This window comes from Myotis yumanensis, unplaced genomic scaffold, assembly GCF_028538775.1.
Source record: "Myotis yumanensis isolate MYYU_CA2020_CCGP unplaced genomic scaffold, mMyoYum1.0.hap1 SCAF_5, whole genome shotgun sequence".
Classification (NCBI taxonomy): domain Eukaryota; kingdom Metazoa; phylum Chordata; class Mammalia; order Chiroptera; family Vespertilionidae; genus Myotis; species Myotis yumanensis.
In genome coordinates this window covers 50,137,208-50,150,580 of record NW_027223756.1, presented here as the reverse complement: position 1 = coordinate 50,150,580, position 13,373 = coordinate 50,137,208, and the positions used below count along the sequence as shown (strand labels likewise).

Here is a 13,373-nt window from a genome sequence, read left to right as displayed (position 1 = left end):
ATCAGGGTGTGAATGCCGTCTGGTTCTGGTGAGAACCCACTGCTGGGCTGCAGAATGCCCACTCTCCTTATATACTCACGTGGCAGAAACTGGCACTTTCATTAAAGGTTGAGGAGAAACACAGTGGGCACTGCAGGTCAGCCCCGTGATAAGCTGCTCGTCATGTTTTTGTACACTTCCAGTTCCTGTCTAATGTGTACACTTCCAGTTTCTCTAATGTATTGTCCAAGCTTCTTGGAAAGACATATCCCTACTTACCTACCTGTCAGATTTAGTCTTTCAGAGTCCCCTCTTGTGAACAGGACCGATTGTCAGCCAGTGAGTACAAGTCCAGCTGTCCTGATTAATCTTTTAAGATTATTTTTCTAAACACCTCTTTCCTGATTGCAGGATATTCTTTCAATACTTCCTGTTGCTTCAACACATTATATATTGTTTCATGATGGTATTTTCAGCAATTCCTTGAAATAATTCTCTATAGATGTTTCCTCCACTAAACTATTTCTCTTGAGTCATTTTTATTTATTATGTTTTCTCTAAAGTCTGTTAGAAATCCTAGTTTGCAGTGGGTGGGTGGTGGGGGGAGGGCGGGGTCACTAGGTGTTTTCAGAATTGAATTGAGTGTTCCCAAGAGTAGGAAATGGTCATTTGCTTTAAGTGAATCCTGAAGTTTAGCACAATTTCTTGGAGGGCTTCTTTGAACTAAAATCCTCAGCAAAATGAAGGGGAGCCACTGCAGTGAAGTGGTTGGCAGCTTTCTCATCTTCCTGAAATGCTATTCAATCTGTTCGCCTCACTTGCCCAAAGACCTTCATTTCCTTTGCCATCAGAGTCAGATTAAGCAGTAGGCAAATTAGGTAATGTCCAGGGTGACATTGGTTAATAAAATTATTTAGATTTCAAGTGGGGGAGCTAGTAAAGGGAAAAGGAGTCAAATTTATGGTAATGGAAGATGATTTGACTTTGGGTCCACATATAATGCAAGATACAGATGATGCATATTTTTAAAAGGAGAATGATGATAAAAAGGAGTCATAATGATGTTGATAATTATAGTAGCTAACATTCATTAGTTCTATGTCCTTTATATATATTTATCTCATTTATTTATCCTATCAGCTCTATGGAGTAGAAATAATTGTTATTCCAGTATTACAGATGAAAAATGAAGGCTTACAGAGTTTAATTTACTTGCACAAGTTCACACAGCTAGTAAGATATGGTGATTGCATTTATATGACTATTCTTATAATGACTATTATAGCCAATTAATCAGTGTTGCTTTTAACTGTTAACATTTCTTCAAATAACTTTCTTAAGGGGTGAATTTAAATGTCTCACCTATCTACATGACAGTCCTTTCTGGAAAGCTATTGCTCAGTCTTGAATTTCTTATCCTCCAATCTGCACATTCAGATAATGATGCAATAAAATCTTTTATGGGATACTCCTCAAGATTGCTATATGCTAAGGGAGGGAATAAGATATATTTTCATAACTTTTGACTTCTATAAAGTACTTTCCTCCTCACTGCAGCATGGAAAAGCTCTAAAATTGTATCTCATGAGGAGGGTAATCTGCAATTATTTACAGAAGGTTCTCACAATATCTCATTTTATCACTTTTGTGGAAAAACAGAATAGAAAACCAAACTTTCATGAATATTTAAAAACCCATACACACTGGGGGAGGGAGGGAAGTAAGTTTAGATAATTGCAAATTCCATTTCAGTCAGTTGTACTCCAAGTAAATGTTCTGTCTCAACATGGCTTACATCTGATCTTTTCACATGGTGGAAGCTAAGGTTTCTTCTTGCTCAAGTGAGAATCTTGTTCCCATGCGAGAAGACGGAGACAAGCAAAGAAAACTGGGCTGAGTATCTGCCACAGATACCCCTGTTCTGGGCTGCAGGGGCGAGGGGACCGTTGGGGAAGTTATTTGGCATTTAAACAAGTGATTCCCATGGCAGCTGCTGAATATTTTGTTAAATGATTTTCTTCTCTGACCTTTATTACTAATGAATCTTCCTTAAGAAGCACTTAAAGAGTAAAAAGAAAGGTTGTTTTTATTAATCTCTTTTCTCTTTGCCCACAGAACCCAAAGAAATGGTGTTACCTGGCAAGAGATCTGCACTCTCTTATGAAAAATCAGACCAAGGTAATACTTATTGTGAATTGATATATTTTTTAGTCTGTTTAATTCTGCTACATTAAACTCGTTGGTTTCCTTGATTACTGGTTTTAGCTATTGAATATGTAATAGTAAATCATTATCTGAAAAGTAGAGGGAATGGTTTATAAGGAATACCATATTTATGAAATAACAGTAAAATTTTAAACATATTTTAGGGTATCAAAACATTGTGGATAATGGTCAATTTTCTGACACCACATTTATCATAATATATGAATAGGATCTTGACTAGGAGAATATGTTCTCTTTGTTTGGAAATAACTCCAATTAGGTTATTCACATTTACAATAAGAGAATTAGATTCTTGTCAGAGAACAGTGATAAGAATTTCCTTTTATTCAAGCATTAGTCAGATGGTTTTACATATTACTTTTTGAACATGCAAAAAATTTCAGTTCAAATTCCTCTCAAACTCTTGAGTTTTATGAAGACACCATCATACAAATCATATTTTCTTTGGAAAGACTGAATTATATCATACAGTTGTTGAATAGCATGCCTGATTATGCTTAACAGTTGCTTCTATAGTTGCTAAATTTTGAAATTGCTATGTGATTTATTTACATATGTTGGCTTAAAAATATGAACACTTATACAAATATCCTAATGATATATATGGGTAAATAAAATGTAAGCTACAGATATACATGTGCATATTTTATGAATAAAGGTACTATCTAAAAGCATTTTTTTTTTCAGTAAGGTTTCTAAAAGGTTAGAACTGTGATGGGCATTATACCCATCTATTCAATGAATGTTATCTATTTATAGAGCTATGAAGGTAGGATGTTACCGTATGTATATGCATAAGAGATTTATTGAAATGTATATTAGACTGTTTACTAATTGAAACTGATTGGGTTTTACTTTTGACAAATTGTCAAATTCCTGAAAACAAATGAGTGTTGAAACAAAGATAGCATTTAAATTTAATGGACATCAGCAGAAAACTGGTTTCTGACCTTGAATTTGCAGTTGAGCAAAAATAAATTGTTAGGTTGAATTACAAATTGGGTGTTTGTACTTATTTCTGATTTCAGTTGATACTTCAAAGGAGATGTAAATCCCTTAAGGAAGCAGCTTCTCTCTCCTAAAGGCAGTTTGGAATTGTAGGCACTCTATTCAAGTTTTAGCTATACTAAAATTTTAATGGAATCTATAAAATATTCTTAAATAGTGACATCAATGGAGAGCTGCATTTTGCATAGCACTATTAACTGTGACTCCCCACAGAGAGACATTGCAATGAGCACTGATACCTAGACTGTATGTGGAAGATGTTGACACTGAGCTATGTGATGTAGACATAGGAGATAAGTAGTAGAAAAGTGCTTGTTGAGGGGGAATTGATGGGTGATGACACAGTAAGAGAGAGAAAGAAAGACATGGAATGAGTTGAAGCCAGTGGGGAGGGTCAAGGATCCATGCCCATTAGGATAAAAGGATAAAAGGAGCACAGACTATCCAGGATTCATTCCTGTGAAATTATTTTTTTCAGAGGTATGTTCATGTTCATGTATATGTTCATGTTCATGTGCATACAAATGTACATATGCATCTGCTGTTTTATTAGTCTTTTGTTTGTTTAAGACATGAAAACACTTTGAATTGAATGTAGGAAAGGGAAAGTTGGGTGGGAAGGGGAAATTTCCATTAAAAGGGTAGGATTTCTAGCATTGTGTACCCAGAGTATAAAATGTGTTTCCTCCCATCATGAGAATAAAGGAACAGTTCTGTATTTTGCCAGAATCCAAGTGCTTTTGGTCTGATAAAACTTCTGAAGGGATGATGTTCTAGGACATGTGTGTTTGTGCAAATGCTGGGAGTAGAGTGTGGAGGAGTGACCTGGGATGGGAGAAATGGTGTTTATGTTGTCATCTCTCTAAACTGGTCATTTGGATAGGGGTGTTTGCAATTGTATAAACAGTTTCTGTTAGACAATGAATGCTAATGAGCTGATGCTGTGTCTCTAATATCTTAGATGGAATATTTATGTTTCATTCTATATAATAAAAGCCTAAGCAACCATTATGGCGGAATGACCAGAACGACTGGTCACTATGATGTGCACTTACCACCAGGGGGCAGACGCTCAATGCAGGAGCTGCCCCCTGGTGGTCAGTGCGCTCCCACAGGGGGAGCTCTGCTCAGCCAGAAGCCGGGCTCACTGCTGGTGAGCGCAGCAGTGGTGGCCTCTCCTGCCTCTGTGGCAGTTCTAAGGAGCAGTGAGCCGAGTGATAAGGAGTAGCAAGCAGGTAGGTGGTAAGGAGTGATGGGTCCCAGGCTTGGCTGAGGGAAACCCGCCCCCCGCCCCCCATACCAGTGCAAGAATTTCATGCACCGGGCCTCTAGTGTTTAAATAAAAGACTATTCAGATGTATTAGTGATGGTGCTATTTTTAGATGAATGGGACTGGTCAGTTTTCTCAGTTTCACATGAGGACTAACCCACTCCTTTTGTGTAGGATTAACTCTGGCAATAGAGCTCAGAGAGCAACCTATTGGATTAGCAAGCATTTTTGGGTATAAGGATACCTGAAAGTTCTACATTCAACCCTTTTAAAAGGGGCATTTAAATAGCTCTTCATGTTATATATTATTATGTGAAGTTACTTATGTAATTTAGTGACAATATTCTTAATTTTGTCATCCAGAGAGAGGCAACTTTAACTAGTCAGGCCGAATATCCTTCTATATATCTAGTGTGATTATGTAAAAAAAAAAAAAAAATAGACACCATTATTCTGTTTCATTTTTATATAGGTTTATATGTCCTGAAAATAAATTGAATTTCAATTAAGAAAATGTCATGCCTGAAATTTATTTTTATTATGCAGGAATGTTAAATTTTATTCTTAAATATATCTGACTTTTTCTGTAGGAAATTATAATTGTAATATCAATCCTTAATTTATATTAAGGATGCAGTAATTTTTTAATGTACTTTAGGTTGAAATCTAAGTTTAATATAAACATAATTTTGAGAATTGGAAACAAACTGTCATAAGGCTAGTGTATAGGGTTATTTATGTTAAAGAGCACTAAAACTAAGTTATAAAGATATAAGAGATTTGTTTTGAGATTTGTTTCATCGTGTTTATTATTACTGGCTATAGAAATGTTGTGGTAATAACGCTTGTTGAGATTTAGTTGAGACTTAAAAGGATCAAAATCTTCTGATATTTTAAGAGCTTACCACAAATTATATTGTATATTATTTACTACATACATACTGCAACATAATAATGAAAGTAAAGCCTCAAAACTTGCAGGTTGATTAATAAGTTAATGACCATGAATTTAAATGAGCATTAGAAGCATTTCTATGGCACGTGATAAAAATAGTGATGTAATTGTCACATTGTCTGAATTAGATTATATGTAAGACATATACAATACTTTGTAGAAACATGGCGACAATATCAGGCCAAACATGCTCCCAAAGAGAATTTAAACTGAAAATCAGAAAATAAAACATTGGAACATTTTCATGGAGATGTGATTAAAAAGTAATTTTTAAAGAGGAATTTACATGAGAGTTATTATGATAATTTTTATGAATTTGCCTTTTTGGTTCTCATGATTTTTGTTATTTGCAAAAGTGCTCATCAGCCTTTACTCTTCTGAGTATTAGAGTCTGTGGGATACTTCATTTTCTTAAAACTTAAAAAACTATAACTCCCAAGACTATAAGTTATAGCATTGTCTATGATCAACTCCTGCTAATATTCAAGTTTTTCCACCGATTTTCAACCTGTGTTACTTACCCTATTTTTTTATCTCCTACTCCATAACAGACCCTACACATTTTTGTCTTTTTCTTATGCTGAAAACTCCACTCTGAATACCCGATCTTCTTTTCCCTATATTCCAAAGTCTACATATAACCAGAAAACTTCTCTTTACAGAATCTTCTGAATTCCTCATTATACAACATCAATTTCTCTTCCTTAATCTATAGTCACTTGGTATGGTTGCCTAGTATCTGTCACACTGATTTGCATATAATGCTATGTAATAGTTCTCATGTGTGCATGTATGTGTGTGTATATATATATACACACACACATATATATATATACACACACAGTTTTTTTATTATATGTAAAAGTACACATGCAGATATGAGATTTTTGTCCCCTTCAACATGATTAAAGTAGATCCATCTTTCACCCACTATTACCCCCACTTGTAAGTGAAGTAGGTAAATTGAAATGAATGAGCTCCTTCCATCTCAAGGATTTCCATTGAAGGAATATTTAAAAGGCTAAAACATTCCTTACCATGAGAGTTATAATTTAACTATGCTTTGTAATTAGGAATACCTTGAGAATCTACTTTCCCTTTATCCTCTTTCAATGAGAATAAAATTAATATTTAAATATACTAATATATAAAGCAAATAATTTTCAACTATTGAAACACACTCTCTTCACCAAAGGGAGATTGCCTAATTGTATTCCCCATTGGCTTTGTGCCACTTTGCACATGTCATTGGAGAAACATCTAACTTGAGCTACACAACAAAGGCACTTTTGCCGAAAGCCAACACTGCCTTTTGAGGATATTGCTTATCTAACATCAGGATCAGTAGAAAAAGTGTATTGTAATTTGCTACCTCATCCATTTATTCATTCATCTATCAGTTCATTGTTTACCTACTACCTTCACAAGTGTTCTAGCTGGAGTGGAAGTACATGCAGAATTTGAGAGTCTCATTCTGTGCGCGCGCACACACACGTACACCATACATAAAGGCATACACACACACACACACACACACACACACACACGTACACCATACATAAAGGCATACAGAGGGTACAAAATATATCCTTTTAGCCCTGGCTGGTATGGCTTAGTTGGTTGGAGCATTGCCCCATACACCAAAAAGTTGGAGCTTTGATTCCCGGTCAGGGCACATACCTAGGTTGCAGGTTTGATCCTTGGTCAACTGGTCAATGTTTTTCTCTCTTTTCCTTCCTCTTTCTCTAAAATCAATAAAAACATATCATTGGATAAAAAACGTCCTTTCACATGCTTGTAGAAGCTATCTCCTTGTTCCTATCATTTTTCACATCAATGTCAATTTCTTCCATGTTCTTCTGTATATCATCATTCATGTGGATGGTTGGAAATCATTAAAGCAGTCCATGATAGCTATTTTTAAGTTTTTAATAATTGTTGAATTTCATGCCTAGGAATTTTGTGGCCATTTTGGATGTGTGTGTATGTTTGTGGATATGAAGTCTGAAATAACATATTCCCAGCTCCACAGTAGAGTCTCTTTAGGCTAGGGCCCTGGAAGTACCTAAACTCAAGGTATGGAGGTTGGGAAAGGACTAGGATTATTTGGGAAGTTGAGATGAAATTAGGACCATTGGGATTGAGACAGGGCCTTTGGGAGTTGGGGCTCTCAGGGAACTGGTAATTCCCAGTAGAGGACTAAGGATTTTGAGGGAATTGGTTCCTTTAATGCTTTAGCCCTTGTGTTAATTTCTATTTCTTCGGTTTTGCGGTACTCAAAGTACTTTGGAAAGGGAAGCAAGTCATTGCAGGCAGAGTGGTGTGGGCAGAGGCAAATAATTGGTAATGTGGGATGTCCATTGCACTTTGAAAGTGCATATATACGTATGTTTGTTCCTTTCTATCTCTAGGTACCTGTATTTTTAATGCATTTGGTATTTTTAAAATTATGCCACTAGATGTCAGCAGCAACCTCCTAGGGTTTCTGTGGCCTTCATTGGTAAAAACGAAAAATAATTGCTACTTTATTAGAACACTTTGTCTGAGAATAGTAAGTACTTATTTTAAAAGTATAAGAAGTATTTCTTGAAATATGGGGAGGATGATAAGCATCATAAAATATTTTGAAATTGTTTTTTTAAACTGGGGTTTTTGTTTACGTGAACAATTACTTCTCCTTCTAGTATTCTGTTCACCAATGAGATGGCATGAAGAACCATGTGTGAGGATGAGTACTTTGTTAGAAATTATATCTGTTGCCAAAGCTCTAATCTTCTGTTTCAATACTTTATGATTAATTTATGCCACGATTGCAGGAGTATTTGTACTTTGGGTTTGTTTTGTTCTGTTTTTGTAGAAGAAGCATTTTCAGTGCTTCGGCCCATCAGAAGACTGTGTGGTATAAATTTTTCAGCATCCACATCTGTACACTGTTTACTTAGAACTGTCTAAACTTTCCTGGATCTGTGCTCTGCTGTTTCAAAATACTCAGAACATTTTGAAATATGCCAAAGAGTGTAATGGGTATTTGCTCACCAGTTGATAAAGAAAACAATCTAGAAACTGAAAAAAAAAAAAAAAGATATTTTCACATGAATTATAATATACACAATTGTTTAATCCTTAAAGCACCAGGTAAAAAAGCATCTCATTTTTCCCCCAGAAATCAATAAGAAAATTATAGTATTGGTCAATGTTTGTTAGACACTAGTAATGTTATTTTTAAATAATGTCATTAATATCCAGTCAAATCAGATTCACATTAGCAGGAAGATTCAGACTAATCTGTTAGGTTTTAATCATCAGATAGAACTCAATCTGAGGTGACTGGCTATGATTTGACCAAGTGCCAAGCATATCTATATATATAAAAGCCTACGTGACTGTTACAACCGAACGACCAGTTGACCAGTTGCTATGATGTGTGCTGACCATCAGGGGGAAGACACTCAATGTAAGAGCTACCCCCTAGTGGTCAGTGCACTCCCACAGCCAACCTCCTGCGGCCCCTCCCCCCCGTGGGCCAACCTCATGCAGTCCCTCCCCCCTGGCCCTAATTGGGGGGCCAACTGACCAACCTCCCGGGGTCCCTTCCCTGGCCAGCCATCCCCCTGATAGGCCTCGATTGCCGGCCAGGCCAAGAGACCCCACCCATGCACAAATTCATGCACCAGGCCTCTAGTTTTAAAATAAAATTTAAAAATGTAGACTTATTCCCATTTTTCTCCCTTGGAAAAATTCTGATTTCAATGCATTTTAAAAATATATTAGGAAAAGCTAAGAAAGAGAATTATGAAAATATGTTCTTTACTGAAACCAGTTCTCCCAAGGAAAATACTAATGTAAATGTTATACCCTTATTACTTTTAAGGTTAAAAAAATGTTTTAGTTGCTGCAGTAAGTGGAAGGTGGGCTAGGACATAAGCTAAAGAAATAATTTCATTCATACTGAAGTTGTAATCAAGAATTATTGGTTTAAGTTCTTAAGATTATCATTTTTTGTGTGTATTGCTATTTTAGAAATACTACTAAAAATAACTTATCAAGATTTTCCTCATGACAGTGGCTGAGTTATGTTTGTAGGTGATGAGGCAAACATTTGGAAGCATGCTGCAGTTTCTTGACCCATGTAATCTCCTCTCGGGGAGCAGATGCTGTGGGTAAGTGCTGCTCATAAATGGAAGGCACATCGTTAGCCAGATGTTCAGTTAAGGCAGTCCCAACATTGAATCTGGTGTGGGAGCACACAGCTGGCTTGCTCTGTAACCCTATGCTTCCAGTACTTAACCCCCCTAGAGGGTTAGGCTGGGATGGGACCGAGAAATCTGTCTTCAGTTTGTCACTTTCCTTATCATTTACAAACAGTTAAATGACACAGATGTTCCTGAAGTATTTTGTATTAGAGATGGTGCCAATTTCAAGAAAACTGTTTTAGCTCCACATTGAGAAACTGACTCCCACTTCCATATGCCCCAGTGAGTTCCTCCTCAACATGCTCATTTGTCTGTGCATTGACACGAGTAAGTTAAAATAGAGGGAGGGCCAGGTTCCCTCTGGGCTCTTCCAGGCATTCAGACGCCCAGCCTGATGTTGAAAGACCACTTTTTGCTGCTGCATCCCGAATGTCTCTTCACAAGTGTGCTCACTGGAACCTAGTGCTACTGAACTCAATGCGTATTACATAGAAATAGACAAAAGGATAAAAGGTTTCATGGCTCACTAATTTTAAGAAATGCTGGGTTAAACAAAGTTAAAGAGGTTTCTTTATAGCAGGATTTTCAGAGACTTGTATTCAAATGAGCATCATAAAACTACAGAAGGAAGATATAAAATTCAGCGTTTTCCAAAGCTACCTGGTCAATTAATCATATAATAAAAGTGTTACTGTCCATTTTGCAAGAGAGCGGTTTGATGTTTGATCTAATTGGTGACATGACAGCTGGGCAAAGATCTGATATTAGATATTTATACAGGAAGTGTGAAGGGCTTTGGATTTTGACTACTTTCACTGCATTGACATGTTACTTGTTTCTCATGAAAATACAAGAGACCCTATGCACGAAATTCATGCAAGAGTAGGCCTTCCTTCCCCCGGATGCCGGCACCAGCTTCTCTCTGGCATCTGGGACCCAGGCTTCCCTCTGGCAGGCACCTGGGACCTGGACTTCCCTCGCAGCCCCGGCTTCGTCCTGAAGGACGTCTGGAACTTCATTTGGCTGTCTGGTCTAATTAGCATATTATGGTGTTATTATATAGGATGCTTGCTTTTTCTTATAAATTTATTAAAATTGCTATAAATTTAATAGATCAATATTCTGTCATTATTAGATCTCACAAACCTAGTGGTAGACATCTCAGGTTTAATTTTGTTTGTTTTTGGAGTTCAGTTTGGGAAACATTTTTTTCTTTAAGAAGTTACCCCAATCTCATTCTATGTGGTATTGACAAATTATGGACCAGAATAGTGCAAATATGATCAATTACTTATTTGATGCCAGCACTGTTCTAACCACAGTAGTAAGAATTAGGTCCCACTGTTATCTCTGTTTTTGTTTTGTCATCCAATGAGCAAAACTCATTGGCACAAATCTGCAAATTGTGTAGTTTACACTGATCTTAACTGGGTTTGTTTTGTATCTGCAGCCAGCTGGAAAGTCAGCTATGGGTTGACTTTGCTGATCTTGTCTTAGCTCTCCTGTGTCCATGACTTTGGCTGGGACAAATGGGCTGACTTGGCTTTGTTTTACAGGATCTCTCTTCCCCCGAACTGAGCTTGTCCTTTTGGTGGTATCAGAGTTCTGAGAGAAAAAGAGCAGAAATACTTAAGCTTTCTTGAGGCTTGGGCTTAGAACTGGCATCAAATCACTTCTACCACATTCTATTGACCAAAGCAAGACTGGAATCGAGGGAAGGGGCAATAGACTCCATCATTGTGTAAAAAAAGTTGCAAAGTCACATTGCAATTGGTTGGAGACAGGAGCAGGGAGAATTGGAATCATTTTTGCAACCAATCTGTCAGAATCTCTATTTCACATGTGAGAAAACTGAAATGCAATGAGATGAAGTCACCTGCCTCTAGGGAGGACCTGCACCCTTTAACTGGCCTATAGTGAAGTTGATTTCCCAGGCTCCTGTGTTCTTTTCTAGCCCCTGGACATGTGGATAATGGTTTATTTTCTTGTCCACATTAGTTTGCTTTCTTCAATCCTGCCTGACATTCCGAACAATTCAATTCACAGAAGCTGTCCTACTCACAAAAGATATCCCTCTGAAAATACTTGGGGGCCCTGTTCTCCCAGCAGAGTCCTCACAAGCACGCAGGGTTTCTGCTGACTTGCAAGTGAACTCTGGCTGTGGAGTGGATATTACATCCTTAAAAAAGGAAAAGAATAACTTCATGGCAAAAGGGCCTTTCTTCTCTCTGGGTATAAGTTTCCTTGAAAACTTGTTTATTGATTTTCCTTGTAACAACTGAGCTTGCAAGCTATAAAAGCAAAAAACCACACAAATAAAAGCGGGGAAATAATATCAATGACCAACAAGTTTTTCATCAGTTTTATCTCATATGTAGTCAATCACACAAGACTGTGAAATAAAAAGCACCCTATGCCCCATTCCAGTTTTTTATGGTGGAGTTCATGGAATTTAGTTGATCAAAAGGGAAAGCAAACACTTAAATGTTTCAAGCAGGGTCCATTCCCATTAAAAGTAACCATGTACAAACTAGTGTCATTGTGTGAGGAAAGTGCAGAGGTGGGTTGCCGGGGTTCTTGTTCCTGCATTAAGAAGGGTTCAGGAAATCTGGAGAAGGCTGTGCGTAGCTTAAATAGTCCAGAGACAAAAGATAATTTTGAAAGGCATTGGGGGTCAGAGGAGCCTAGTTTAAAGGAAATTAAGATCTCCTAGTCTCAGGACACCATGCTTTTTATTAACACAAATTGTCCTGAGGCAAGGCAGAGATATACACTTCAAAGGGTCAGGGTTTCTTATACAGAGACATTGTTAGAATGGGGGAAATTAGCCTATGGCTGTACAGGTATTTGGCCAGTAGGAGGCAATAACATGTAGATTAAGATGCCCTGAGCTGTCTGGCAGCCAGCAATCATCCCTTTTCAGGTTTGGGGAAATGTCTTCAGCTATTTCCAACAGGTGACAACATATGTGACTCAGCCCTTGTTGAGTCCCCAAGTTCCATCAACCTTTTGATGAAACTCTTGCAATTATGACATGCTGGAACTGGCTTCCAGCAGTTGGTGAGCTGAAGAAACCAAAAGCAATGCAAGTTTTAAGAAGGAGGTAGGATAGTGTTCAACACTGCAGAATTCAATTGTGAAAGCATCTGAAGGGGTACATCATGTATGACCAATAGAAGGCTATCAGTGACATTATCCAGAGGAATTTTAGTGGATTTGTCAAAGCAGAAACAACAGATTGACATTGGGAAGTGAAAAAGCAAATGAAGCTTGAAGAAACACACACACATACACACACATATTCACACCAACATACATAGTTTTTCGTGACACAATTACTACATTTTGTATGTGACATGCACTCTATTTTTTATTTTCTTCCGTATTACTTCTTTTAAAAAATGCTTGTCTCAATCCATTAAGTTGATTTTGTAACTCACTCTAGGGTCTTGATGCATGATTCAGAAAACATGATCTTGGGCAGCAATCAAGATAAAAGATTGCCTCTGAGAACCACTGCCCACGTTCCCTACATGCCTGCCAGTCTCCTATCTTGGCACTTGAGTTGAAACTTTCAGAAACATAATCTCTCTCTTACATATGGAATTTTCACCCTTCCATCTGTAGCCACAACTTGAGAGTCAATAGAATAGCTAATCCCAACGGATTTAAATGTCCTTTTAGGCTCACTGTGCAGCAAAACATTGGCTGTGCTTACAGATGACAGTTTTCCTGCCAACTG

The 13,373-nt window shown here is 37.3% G+C and overlaps 1 protein-coding gene across 6 annotated transcripts in view; it reads left to right on the top strand.

Moving 5' to 3' along the window:
* INPP4B (inositol polyphosphate-4-phosphatase type II B) overlaps positions 1 to 13,373 on the top strand; it is a 593,476-nt gene that overhangs the window by 93,145 nt on the left and 486,958 nt on the right. For all 6 annotated transcript variants that reach the window (XM_070415225.1, XM_070415230.1, XM_070415224.1 and 3 more), the window contains exon 2: positions 2,095 to 2,157. The gene's annotated coding sequence lies outside the window, so the exon portion shown is untranslated. The remainder of the gene's footprint in view (positions 1 to 2,094; positions 2,158 to 13,373) is intronic.